This window comes from Haemaphysalis longicornis, unplaced genomic scaffold (assembly GCF_048455015.1).
Source record: "Haemaphysalis longicornis isolate Haplotype H1 unplaced genomic scaffold, Haemaphysalis longicornis Haplotype H1 scaffold_2, whole genome shotgun sequence".
NCBI lineage: Eukaryota > Metazoa > Arthropoda > Arachnida > Ixodida > Ixodidae > Haemaphysalis > Haemaphysalis longicornis.
Window position 1 is genome coordinate 84,583,382 of NW_027526295.1, and position 14,090 is coordinate 84,597,471.

Below are 14,090 nucleotides of genomic sequence, written 5' to 3' on the forward strand. Positions count from 1 at the left end.
AACCCAGCCAAATGCGAATCCGTAATTTCACTTTTAGCTGGATGTTATCTATGGAATGGGCTGGTCCACATATGTTTTGTTCTCCAAATTGTCTCCCGCGATTCATGACTTAACTAAGTAAACAAAAATTAGGGTTCAAAGTCTGCGCATAACAATTCTGTCTGAAACATAAAGACAAACATCCCAAATTTTCTAAAACAGCAGGAGGAAACACTCTAACGCCTTAGAAAGAGCTAGTTTTTGAGACCGAACAGCGTTCAAATTATTCCCGGCGGCACGAATAACAGCTGTCAAATGCGACCAAGAAATTGTTTTGTTTGAGTAGGAAGGAAGTCGAAGTGATCTTTTTTTATACAAAAGTAATCCTGTTATAATTAATCTTTCATTTTGATAGGCTCCTCAGCCGTACAGTTTCGGCTACGACATCTCAGATGGAGCGGGCACCCAGCTGTTCCACAAGGAGCAGGGCGACTCCAGTGGCGCCAAGACCGGATCGTACGGCTACCGGGACGCCAACGGCCTGTACCGCACAGTCAAGTACGTGGCTGACGCCAACGGTTTCAAGGCCACCATCGACACCAACGAGCCGGGCACACTGCCGGGAGCCAGCGCCGACGCCGTGTTCAACTCCAAGGCCGCCGCCTCACCCGCCGGTGGCCATGGTTCTAGCGGGCCCTGGGCGGGGTAAAGGGTTTCACCTACATCAGGAATAAAAAACTGGCCGTTGTGACACACGGTCGCTAGCTGGTTGTGTATAAACAAAAGAGCTGTATAAAATGCGAGGAGAGGGACAGTGAAATAAAGGAATGTTTGAAACACAGCTCACATTTTGTAGTTTTCTGACTCGCCTATGAACTCACCGCAGCTGACTCCCGCCATAGTGGTAGCCCAGTTCGTTTGGTCCTGAGCTAACTGAAGACAAATAGGTTCAGGTAAGGGTGCAATTTTTGCGAATTGGTTTAAGTTCAGACAGTAAAACAGGGCCAACCAGTGATGTTCCGTGTGGGGAAATTTTCCCTTTTTTGGGGAGCTTCCGGCTGTAATTATGGCCAAAAGGGAAAAAGCGAATATTTAATAGCTACAGGGAATTATAGGAGTCATACAGAAAAAGGACAAACTAATGTCAGTAAACCGGGCCTCGTATATTTTATCGCTATGTTTTCTTTTAAAATGTTCCCTAAACACCCCGTCGCATTTATGCTGAAATACCCGCAGTCGTGTTCCCGCAAGCCACAAGCATGCAACCCCGCTTCCAATCCGGTTTACAAAACAGAAGGGAGCATAGAAAAAAGAATCGTCCATGAAAACGGTGTAGTAATGCTTGAAGGAACAGCGGGTGAAAACTTGAAGCCTGTTCGCATGTATTCCTGGGCAATACATATGACAAAAAAGAAGTATTTCGGGTGCGCCTTTGACCGAGTGCTGTCAACATGAGATGGTGCCAGCAATCCCGGAGCTAAGCTAAAATTACCGCAATTACCCAACAATGCAGTGTTCTCTTGCATACAGGCAGTTTTGACATCGAACGTTCTCATGTAAAGTAAGCATGCTGTTTGGTTCAAAACGTGAAATGAATAGTCAGATGCTGCTAAGCGCCGTGGAATTTAGTTGTCGCTTATATTATGATTCTCTGGGCGGTGTTTGCACCTGGAAGGCTACGTAAATAAACATAGGTGGCGCTAGATGACAGCCAAAAACCAATAGTAATACATGTAACGATATTTTCAGCTGCATAAAGAGAACTCAAGGGAATTTAGCAGGGAATTCTGGAGAAACCTGTGCGTAAAATATTCTGAAGATGGGGAATTTCCAATCCTAGAATTAGGATTTTTTTCCCCAGTAGAGAACATCACTCGGGTAGACACACAGGGGCGAAAGAAATAAAAGACAAGCAAGCCATGGTTCGAATTTTTGCTGTACGCGGTGACTGCTTCGAAATGAGACGAAAACTACAAAACCTCAATGGAGATTCCTTCGCATGTTGCTATTCTAATGAACTAGAAATTTGTATTTTATTCCTTTTTTCCACATTCCTAACAGGCAAGCTATGGTAAGATTCCAATGAAACGAAGCTAATGGGACAGACAGGCATATTTCTAACCAGTAAAACGTCGCTCGCATGTTATCATATAGATGGTTAATGTGAATTAACCATCAAACGAAAGTCGCATCTTTTTTAGAACTTGCCCTATCTCGCAAAACATTTGCATTTTGGCAGCTAGAAACCTTCGGCAATGTATTCCCGGCTTGAAATATTACGAAGGAGTGCATCAACAAAACAAAAGCATTGCTTTGAACCCGACGTATACACTCCGTAAACTGAAATGTGTACGTCAAAATGTGGATCGAATACGTTTATGACTCTGTTACTTCTGATGGTGACATTGAGGGCCAAGACGGTGAGCGTGTTGGCTGGATGGTAGTTTGTTAAATGTTCCTGATTTCGAATTCCACATTCCATTATACCAATTCTCGCATAGAAACAAGAAACTGGAAGTGCATGTTCCCCGTTAGGGATCATTATGCTGCAGATTTGATTTTATTCTTCTGTACTATTTATGTATGCACAGCCAACAGTGACGCTTCTGCATTTACGATTCCACATGAATTACCTCTCAATCAACTGAAAACATTTTGCTAGCGTACGAAAAGAATATAGTGTCAATAAACGGCACGGGCTCGCTGAGCTTAGGGCCCCGTAAAAAAAAATCAGAATGTCACCGACTGCAAACCTGTACATGAATTCGACCACAACTTAGGCCGAAAGCGACTAACGCGGCACACCTAAATACATCGATCCCAAACAGCACGTAATATAGGCTCTGCAAGCCAGGAGATGGTATATAAGCGACGCTATAAATAAGGGAAAATCCGTCCGTTCGCTGAAGAAAAGTTCATAGCAGGAAACTTTTTTCTAAACGATGTTCGCCGAACAGAAATTTCTTTGGATTCTGCGCAATACCGTTTGGCTGGGTATTTAAGAATAGATCGGTTGTCAGAAACAGTAGTTGCTTTGAGGGAATGTTCGTCGAAATTCGGCCTTTTTGTGTAGCCTGGCAAGAATTAGGATTTGAATTCTTCATTTTCAAACAGCCAATTTACATAAACGGGCCGGAGAAACCACGCGGTGATTTAAGCGGGGAATGGCTGTTGAGAGGATTAATAAAGACTCAATAGTCTTTCTTGTGCTACTTAAACCCAGAAATTTTGGTCTGTCTGTATGTCTGTCTGTCCGTCTGTCTGTGGCTCGATTCAGCCACCCGGCCAATGAAAAATTGGTATTGCAAAATAGTCTTATATGCTCACAGCCACATGTAAACGTCTAAGCCCGGTGTATATGTTCACACTTGTCAACTTTGTTGAACAAGAACAAGACATTGCGCAAATATAAGACAGGAAATTAGTACACAAGGAACATTTACAGTGTTCCTTTATTAAAAAAATTCATGGATGCTTGGTTTTTCGATAGCAAATGATACTCTAAATCTACTGCAGAAAACCGCCGCCTCCTGGCGGCGTATGAAAAATCTCGCGGCAACAGCAACGAAAGGTTCCACTAGCTAGGTTCCACGTTCTGCTTGGAACGCACGTGGAGCATGGCCACGCGGCACTATAGGCCTTCTAGTCGGCCGCCTCCATTCACGCGCGTCTCCGCCGTACTGCAGCGCTGGCATCGAGGAACCCGGCCTGTAGCATTGGAACGCGGTAAATTCAAATCACCTTGCGCAAACGTTTAGTGTGTTTACCTTGGAATGAGCGTGATGGTACAGGAACAGCATGAGAGGTGAGCGGGAAAGCAAAGGGGGGCATTTCCTTGGCAAATGTCTACAAAGACTATCGTCTTTTGACGACATTTGCAACGAAAGGAGCAGATACGCGGCCAATTTCTCTCCGGGCGTTTGTTGGGGTGTCATACGTATACCAGGGAGATTTTAGGCGCGCTATTCTGTGTAAGAAAGGAAATTAGCGCCGAAGCGTTTGCGCAATAAATCATATAGAAAAAAAATCGCGCCAATCCACCCCATGAATGTGGTTGGAAACCAAAGCTGTAAATGGCACCCATAACGATTACCCATGTGACGTCACTTAAATTGACTCACATCGCTCTACAAATACTAAAACCAGAGAGAAGTGAAATGCACTTAACCACGCCATTTATTACTTCAAAGAGATATTCTTAGTAAGGTTAAATCAATGCATGCTGCATGAACGGTGTTTGGTTGAGTTGTATTGATTGATTGATTGTAGGGTTTAACGCGCCGACGCAGCGCAGGCGATGAGGCGTGCCGTAGTGGAGGGCTCTGGATTAATTTTGACCACCTGGTGATCTTTAACGTGCGCCGAAATCTCTTACACACGGGCGTTTTTGCTTTTCGCCTCCATCAGAAAAGCGGCCGCCGCGGCCGGGAATCGAACCCGCGACCTCGTGCTCAGCAGCGCAATGCCTTAGCCACTGAGCCACCGCGGCGGGTGGTTGAGTTGTATTGGTGTAGCACAAGAGTAGAAACTTTCTTTATAAAATTAAAGTAAGCTCCAACCCGGTGTTAAACGATCTGACTTCTCCGTCTCTGCGCCGCGGACGGAGGCGACGAGATTTGCGGCAAGAAGGAGGAGCAGGAGAAAGAAAAACTTCTGTTCAGATTTCTGAACGGCCCAGAGTGCAGCCCTGGGGAGTGATTCCTTCTTCTGTGGGGCCCATATGCAGTCCGCGAGGCCTGTGTTCTGTCCACCCGCTGAAGCTGGGTTGGTATAGAGGGCCTGGACAGCAGCATCTCCCATGGCTCTTGTTGGGTAGTTGACGGAAATAGAGGAGGGTTCTCAGGGCTAAAGTCTCACACCCCGATTACAAGGCGGAGTATTCCTACTTCTGAGCAAAATTTACATTCAGCGTCGTAGCGATTCGGATGCATTAAGTGAAGACGCGTAGGCTGTGGGAAAGAGCCGGGATTGTATGAGCCAAGGGTAGTTTGTTGTTCTCTAGAAACGTCAGGGTAAGGCGAACGTACGGTCTCTCTCAGAAGGCGATAGTGCTGGGTTATGTCCCTGAACATGACAAGCGGGTGACCGTCCTCATGCAGCTCCATTGCACTGGAGGTAAAAGCGCCGGCTTGTTGGGTGGGCGTATTTTTCGCCCTCCATTAAAGCGTGAGGGGGTGTCCAGATGAGCTGAATGGAACCGTTTGGGGAGTGGTTTTTTAGCACGCGCAGTGCAGGTCAGGACACCCAACCCGACTGGTAATTCCAGTAGGCTTGCTGGGAATCGGTGACTACCCTCCGAACCCCTGGTTGAGTGAGAGCCAAGGTGATGGCTGCCTCTTCTGCTGCCGTCATTTCTTGGGTCCTAAGTGAGGTACACGCAAGGAGGTTGGTTCTGGAGGTAGCCACGATGATGCGTATCGCTGCCATCGATGTTTGGAGGCGTCTGCGTAGATAACTGCGTGATCACCACCGAGGGTGGTGTTTAGCGCTTGAGCCCGTGCTTTTCGGTGACCCTCGTCATGTGACGGGTTCATATTTCTAAGCAAATGGAGCATCTTTAGTATTAGTCGCCAAGAGCCTGGGAGTACGTCAAGCGGAGTGACATTCTGGGCTGCATAACCAATCTGGTGAAGCATGCGGTTAGCCACCGCAGTTCTGAGTCGGACCTTATGGTTAGAACGATGGCCTCCTATCAGCTCTTCCGCCGTGTTGTGGAGCCCCGTGCTAAGCAGCCTCTGTGTGGACACACTCATGATAAGACCAATGGCCTGCTCGACAGCCTTTCTAATCGTTATATAAAGCATCTGTATATCTTCCTTGTCGAGAAGAAACAGGGGGTTGACGTAAGTGACTCTCGAGAGGACAAAAGCTGTATTTAATCGAAAAGTACCGGATTCCTTTAGGCCCCTCTTCTTGGCGGCAACTCACCGGATCATGTGTATGATTTGATTAATTCTATTTTTGAGTAGCTGCAAGGAGACGTCACTCTTGGTGTTAGCCTCGAGATGTAGGCCCAGGATCTTGATACTTGGGCTTGGAGTGACGGTCTGGCCATGTAAGAGTATTTCAATGTATTCCTTGATTTGGCTTGAGTGAGGACGACAAGGATCTATGATTTTTTACGTGCACACTGGAGGCCACAGGCTTTAGCACATTGGCGTAATAGGTGAGATGCCATGCATTGGTGTGAGCTTCCTTTAATTTTTGTAACTCTTAGCACATGGGCAAGGTGCGCACAGGGCCGCTGGGCGGGTGTGAGTGGTCGCGTGACGCTTTCACGTGTCATTCAGCGAAAACGCAGGGGGTAAACCCATAGATGTGCTTGGTGAGTACACCACCTGCCTTCCCCGTCTTCCCGTGGGCTCGTAGGTAAATCGGTAAGACAACAGGCTCCCGCTTTGTTAGTCTATTAGTTCCAGGTTAGATTCCAGGCGGTGCCAGTAAATTCTTTTATTTGTTCGCTGGAGTTTTCTGGTGACACCAACGGTCGCGAAAGAACCCTTGGGGGATAGAGGTAAAAAACTTTGCTTTAAAAAATGACTCAAGGGTAGCCGATAATCACGATTCAAACTTCGTCATAGCGGTCAAGCCGATAATCACACCGTCCCTACAGTATTGGTCATCTCAACAACGATACCCCACCAGTCTGTTTGGAAGCGGTATTGAAATGGGTCACACATTAAAGGCTCCTGCAGAAAGAATGGGGCTGGGGAAGAAGCTCGACGCCGACTGAAGAAACTATGTGTTGTCGCTGTTTACCAAGCCGGCAAAATTTCTCTTGTGACGCTTTGATCAGGGTTTTTTTATTGCCATTATAGGCAGTAAAATCGTTGCGGGCATGAGTTAAATACAGCGTGTTCATATCAGTAAACCTCAGTAGAGCACTCAAACGTGCATACATAGCGTGCTCCCTCTGAAGCTAACGTCCAAGCTGTCTAGTGAGTAATTCCAAAAAAGAGAGCGGTCCGGCAACATTTGGTGCTTTGGTAATATGAACTTCCATAACTTCCATTACGCGTAGTAAGACGTCGTCGCTTCGTCAGCGCCTAAGATTGGTTTCACGCTCATCCTGCTTCTAGCAGCGATGCTGTTTAAGCTGGTGTTTGAGCCGGGGAACGTGCGCTGAAAAACCTCCTTGAGCGATGACTTCATCGCGCGCGTCGGCACCGTATCTTTACCGTAGATTGCCTCGCCACGCTCGGGCTGGACTTGTGTCGCCAACTGTCGCAGGCGCCAATTGCCTCGTCTACCATCGTCCTCATCTTCTTTGCGCTAAGACTCCCATTAGGTATGTACCAACTGGCCTAGCAACACGGTTAATTCAACTGAAACAAGCACGGCTTTCGAAACGCCCGCTCTATCGCTTCTTTAGACGAGTGGCACAGTTTTTACGCTGCACATAGAAGAAATATCGCCAAAAGGGAAGACGCCGAAAGGTCAGGAAGCGTATAACGTTTATCAATTCTTAATTAGCGTCCCACACGCCACACCACACAAGCTGATCTGAGGCGACCGAATGACTTCAAAAATTTTGAGCGAACGCTCGACCCGCTGCGGTTTTCGCTACCCTTGCAGCTTCGCCGTAAAGCCGGTGGGAACACGTACATTTTACATACTTTGATGACGGGGTGTTCATTGCCCTTTGGGGGGCTAACGACGATATCATGCAGAAAACGTAACCGTAACCACGCTATATACTTTGCTGACTTTCCAAACATAACCACGCCTAAACATTTGCCGAACAAAGTATACGCTATCAGGGGCCGTCAGCTTCGCTGCTTACCCAGTATTCGTTCCACAAGTGCGAAGCCGCCGCTATTCTTTTTGTGATGACGCGGAAACACAGTGGCCACACGATCGCTGCGCACTTCCGTCTCGAAAAATGACGCGTGTCCAGTTTCGTGCGGCTCCCCAAAGTGGCGGTATTCGCCAGCGCCAATGCATGTAAAACCAGAGAGACAAGACAGTAAGTGCGTGTGCATATCCTTGGTCACGAGGGCCACCGGTCAAGTGAAAAGTTGGCTTATTACCCTTGCCTAAAATTCTGTTTCTCGTGAGCTTTTCGGGCAGCCACTCTCACGGAGAGGAATGGCTGCAGACGGTTTAAATGAACCCTTTTTCGGTTTTCGGAAATGAGGGAACCGTTATCACAGAAAACTTTTTACACCCTTTTAGGCAAAAAGGGTGTAGCATAAGTGAAAAAAGGGTGTTTGGAGGCCTTTACATTCTTTTTATTGAATCTCAACACCCCTTTCCTAGCTCTACACCCTTTTTGTTTGAAAAAAAAGGGTGTTGATCAACTTCAACAGCCTTGGTTTTTCTTAGGGTGTTGAAAGGGTGTAGAAAAGGTGTTCAGCTGTTCATTAAATAGGGTCATGCTTGAATGCATAATAGCACTGTAAAGAAGAAGACATCCCCTCATATACCTCTCTACTCGCAAGAAATTTTCAAACGGAAGAAACATAATTGCTCGTAGACAATTATCGCTCGTTGCCATATGAGGTGCACCTCATGCCCCAAGTTTAGCTTTGGCACGTGAGACACCAATTTGAACCTTCAAAATTAAAATATCTATAGTCGTGTGGTAAAAAGGATGTTTACCGACCGCAACACCCTTGGCTTTCTGTAGGTGGTTGAAACGGTGTGAAATAGGTATTCAGTTTCAAAATAAGAACAGCGGAGCTGGGGGTCGACCTAGTTTCTTCTGGTGTTGCTAAGCTTTTCAATGTTCTTGCTAAGCTAGCATGACCGCTGAGGAGTGAGGCCAAGCTTAACCGGATTTTACAAGGCTGCTCCAGTGTGTCTCCGCCCCCCCCCCCCCCCCCCTACGGCCAGGGTATCCAAGGGGGAAACAAGCTAGGTCGGAACCCAGCTATGCTGTTTCTTCAGCTTTGAACCACTATTGCAAGCCACGCCAATTTTTCGCCTTTTACAATAAAAAAAGACTAGTACCTTTGACACGGTATAGTAAGAGGGGCGCATACGCCACGCCTCTTGTGCTCACACTCTAACAAGCTCGAAAGCCGACTTCACTGCTATAATACCCTATCTGCGGTGGTGCACCGTTTACAGGTTCCGCCGTTCCTTTTCTCTTGTATTTTTTTGCGAACGCCACCGAAACTAGCTGAAGCTTAAAGAGCTTCACTGGTAATAAGTTATGCCAATTCATATTGCATTAAACATCGTGAGGTACAAAACACCCTCCGCTTGTAGAAAATGTTCAGTCCACCCGCGTAAACAGGTACTAAATGCTTCCAAGGTTGGAAGTCCCTTCACCTTTTTTCTTAGTTAGCGATCTTTTCTTACATCCTTTTTCTTACACCCTTTTTCTTTACGGCATTTTTCTTAGTTTCGAACACCATAATGTGTAGCTTTACACCATTCTTGGAAAAAGGGTGTTGAAATAATGAACACCCTTTTTGAGGGGTGTTGAAGTGACCAGAAATATCTTTTTGGCGTTTAATAAAACTCTCTAAGTTATGAAACACAAAACCTACCTCGTGATTACAAAGTTTTTGCAAAGCCGCGTGTTGATTAGTATATTCTCATAGTAATATCCACACTTCCAAATTAGCGCTAAAATATCTGTTTTTTGCGACAAGCCCACCGACTCTATCGGGGGGCTTTCTTCTGCTGGATATAAAGCGAGAACAGAACATGTATTACTGAGTAAGTATGCACTCTCTGTACCGCTTGCTTGCGGCGGTTTTCTCAAATCATTTGTGTTAACTGTAACTTGTGCGTATTGACTGTTTGTGCTGAATGATTCACATTGCCACTGCGCATGCCATCACCTTAAAAAAAGGGCATAAGGATGCTCAACACCCATTTTTACAGTGTGGAGCATCCTCAACACCCTTTCTTAAGGGTGTTGAGCTCAACACCCTTTTTTCTTTTAATGGTGGTAGCCATGGGACAAGATTTTTACACCCTTTTCGGCAAAAGGGGTGTAAAAATGTTTTGTGTGAATAAGCGATACATTCTGTTCGCTACGTTTATAAATTAACCGTGATGAGCATCGGCTCACAGTTTCCTTAAAACCTGTAGTGATGCACCAGAAAAATTCGGCCTTAATGTGCAGGTGAAAAAATCAACACTATAAGATAATGTTCCCCACCAGCAAAAATGCACCTGAAGTTTCTTGTTTCAACGCGAGAATCGGTTTATTGGGATGTGACATCCGAATTAAGTAACAACTCAATTAAGAGTCAAATGTGAAATCAGAACTCTGTAACATTTAACTAGCTACCATCAAGCCAATACTCTCACAGGCTTGGCTTTCAATGTCCCCATCCTGAAGTAATGGCGTCATAAATGTATTCGATCCACATTTTGCATGTTCACGTTTCATATTGTGGAGAACATATACGTCGGGTTTTGAGTAATGCAGTTAATTTCTCGATGCACTCCTGCATAATGTGTCAGGCCGGGGAGACATGACCCAATTTTTCTACCTACCAAAATGCCAATGTTCTACAAGACACTGCAAGTCGCAATAAATAAATGTCCTTATCATTTGACTGTGTACTTAAGATTATATGTCGATGTGACAACATCTTAGAGTCGTTTGACTAAAAGAACTGTTCTGTCGGTCCCTTGAGGTTCATTTCATTTAAGCTGCCCTATTCTTTTCTTGTTGGGAGTACTAAGAAAAAAAATGACAAAAATTTCCGTCTCATAAGGAACAGTAACATGCGTAGAAATCTCCCTTAATGTTTTCTGTTGGTTTTTACGCATTCGTTTCGAAGCATTCACTGCCTACATGGTACCACAGCTTGTGTGTATGTTCTTCCATCCCTTCGTGTGTGCTCGCGCAGATTTACAATAATAACTTACACCAATCACACAAATCCCACCCTTACTCGAACTAATTCCTGCTCAGTCGGCTCTCGACCTCAAGTACAGACCTACCACTCTGGCCGGTGTCAGCTGCTGTGAGTTCATGGTGAGTCACAAAACCACAAAATGTGACCTGTTCTTCAAACATTCCTTTATTTCACCGCCCAGCTCCTCGAATTTTATACAGCGCTTTTACTCATATACAACCAGCGTGCGACCATGTGTCGCAACGGCCAGTTGTAGGTGAAACCCGTTAGCCCGCCCAGGGCCCGCTAGAACCATGACCACCGGCGGGTGAGGCGGCGGCCTTGGAGTTGAACACGGCGTCGGCACTGGATCCGGACAGGGTGCCCGGCTCATTGGTGTCGATGGTGGCCCGGAAACCATTGGCGTCAGCCACGTACTTGACTGTGCGGTACAGGCCGTTGGCGTCCCGGTAGCCGTACGATCCGGTCTTGGCGCCACTGGAGTCGCCCTGCTCTTTGTGGAATAGCTGGCTTCCCGCCCCGTCTGAGATGTCGTAGCCGAAACTGTAGGGCTGAGGAGCCTAGTGAAATGAAAGATGAATTTCAACAGGATTACTTTTGCTAAAAAGAGAGCACTTCGACTTCCTTCCGACTCAAAGAAAGCGATTTCTTGGTCTTAATTGACAGCTGTTATTCGTGCCACCGTGAATAATTTGAACGCTGTTTGGTCTCAAAAACTAGCTCTTTCTAAGGCGTTAGAGTGTTTCCTTCTCTTATGCCTGAAAGAGTGGCATGATTGTTTCTTATGTTTTAGACATTACTGTGGTGCGCAGGCTTTGAAACCTGCTCTTTATTTATTTAATTAGTTAAAGAATCGCGGGAGGGAATTTGGAGACCAAAGGCGGTGTGGAATAGCCCATTTCATAGATAACAACCAGCTAAAATGAAATGATTGATTGGTATTTTGTTTGGTAAAAAGCAGTTTGTTTGTTTAGTAAAAGCACTGGGCCATACATTCACAGCGGCACATAGCTCCGACGCGACGGGAGATATGCCTTTGCTTAACCAATATGCTTGGTCTTTGTGACCTGGCTGTACCGCATTCTCATTTCTCCACCCTCCCAACACCACATTTTCCCGGGTCCTAGTTATAACAACGTCGCTTAAAAACTGGAATCTTTTCATATATAAAACACAAGTAAGGTCATTACGTACTCATGCTACGTGATGCACCCTTGGTGAAATATGGCTCAACGTAGTGCCCCAGTCCATCAATCATAGTGCTCACAAAACTGGGGCATAAAGAGACAACAAAGCCTAAGTCGGTCCCTTATTATGCAGGCAGAATACCCCACGGAAAAACATGAACACCCCGCGTAAAAACCACCACGCACACGGACACTCCACATGTTGTGCCAGGAATTCGCGGCCGAGATAACCGACAAAAAAACTTTTCCTGGTATCTGCTGAAGTTTAGGCTAATATTCCATATCTCTAAGGGCGGCTTTATGGTTCAATAATGCTTTCTGCTTTGTTAAGCTCGAGGTATACCAAATGGCGACAACTTACCGATAATGCGCCGGCACTATAGGAGCCCGGAGCACCATAGCTGCCTCCCGACCGTGCGACAGCGACAAGTGAAAGCAGCAGGAAGGCCTGCGAGGTAGGTGAGAGATATCATGTGTTTGTTAGCACGCCAGCGTCTGGCATTATGGCTGGTATACAGATTTTCGCACGTTACTGAAAAAAGGGACCGAATACAAGTACTATTGATTCACTGTGTAATGTAACCAAAGGCGATTATAGTTACAGCCTCCAAAGTAATCGAAGGATTAAATCATGGCAATGGATTACATGTCACGGTACTTCTCATACAGCTTTTTTTGTCACGGAAGCACATATACGAACATATAGCGCAGCATCAGTAGTGAGGCACCCGGTAAATCGAGGCGCAAAATTGGTACCAGCAAGTGCGTAGCTCAAATTTTCGTCGAAGTTTATTTAATTCTCTTGTTAATCCTTGGGGCTCTGTACTCATGTTTTCAAAAAAAAAAGGAAATCATTAACAAGTTTTGCCCATAGCTTCATTATTCAAGCAGATCTAATCTTTTTCGAAAAAAAGGTCGATATTCGTTCTCATGGGTTAGTTGGTAACCGAATAAAGAAAAAGTAATTGAATTACAAGGATCGTTCATTTTTAAAGGAGGCAATTGAAGCGCAACACAAATACAGTAACATGTAATCGATCGCGAGTAATACCTTGCAGTTTATATGTTATGTGCATGTCTGGTAGTATGCGGTGACTTCGGAATACTGGCTTTGTCGTTGTTTTGCGGGTTACCCCGCATTCTTGTCTAATTAAAGACTTATAAAATTGAGCAAACAAAATTATAGTGCACAGTAGTAGTAGCGATAACGATTTCAATCTCCAATTAATCCTTCTCTCAATGCATGCTATTCCTGTTTACAGTTCTTGCGAGTACGTTCCTTTGAGAAAATTGCATGTTTCGTACCTGCCTTTCCCGAAATTACCCAATGAAAGTACATACACTGTCCTTAGTTGGTCACCCCAAAAATATTCAAGGAGATGCATAGTCTGCACCTCATGGGAGAGGTGTACATAACAGAGTTATCGGTTCTTTTTTAAGTTGTAGTTGTAATTAAGTGATTTTTAGATATTCGTGTCTTGCTGTGTCCTTATTTGGAATTAATAAGTTTTCAAATTTACCGATCGCACTTATGGCGTACTGCTGGCGTACTTACGTAAACGCGTCCTTTCTTACCATAGGTTTGAAGTTAATAGAACACAAAGGCGCCACGAAGGTAGCTACACATTCTGGAACATTTCCCGTGAAATAGCAACACTTTTTATACGTTTCCGGTCATATCAGGAGTGCAATAAATATTGCTCTTTTCCAGCCACTAGCATTTAGCAAAAATGTAATTTTCTTGTGAAAATACATGTAAAGCGCCATGACTCAAACCAATTCTGTCTGGTATCAGCCCCTGGTTCCTGTGGTACGGTATTCCTACCTGAGAGATCATTGTGAAGGCAAGCGTATCCTTCGCTTCGTGGTAGACGAGAGATGTTCGTCCGACGAATACTGGTTCTGCATCGTGCGCTCTCCGTTTATATACGCTCTACCCCAGTCCACACAACAAGCCCGCTCTGATTTGCAAGAGAAGAAAGCCCTTTCACTGCGTTACATCTGCCGAAGGGCGCGTCCAGTCGCGGTGCCAGTGGACTCTTCACAAATTCTGCGACGTCCACGCCGCCCACCGTAGTTGCGAGATGACCTGCTCTTC

At 45.5% G+C, this 14,090-nt stretch overlaps 1 pseudogene; it reads right to left on the reverse strand.

The window, feature by feature from the left end:
- Positions 1–11,071: 11,071 nt before the first annotated feature.
- Positions 11,072–13,829, reverse strand: LOC144168128 (cuticle protein 10.9 pseudogene; annotated as a pseudogene).
- Positions 13,830–14,090: the final 261 nt, after the last annotated feature.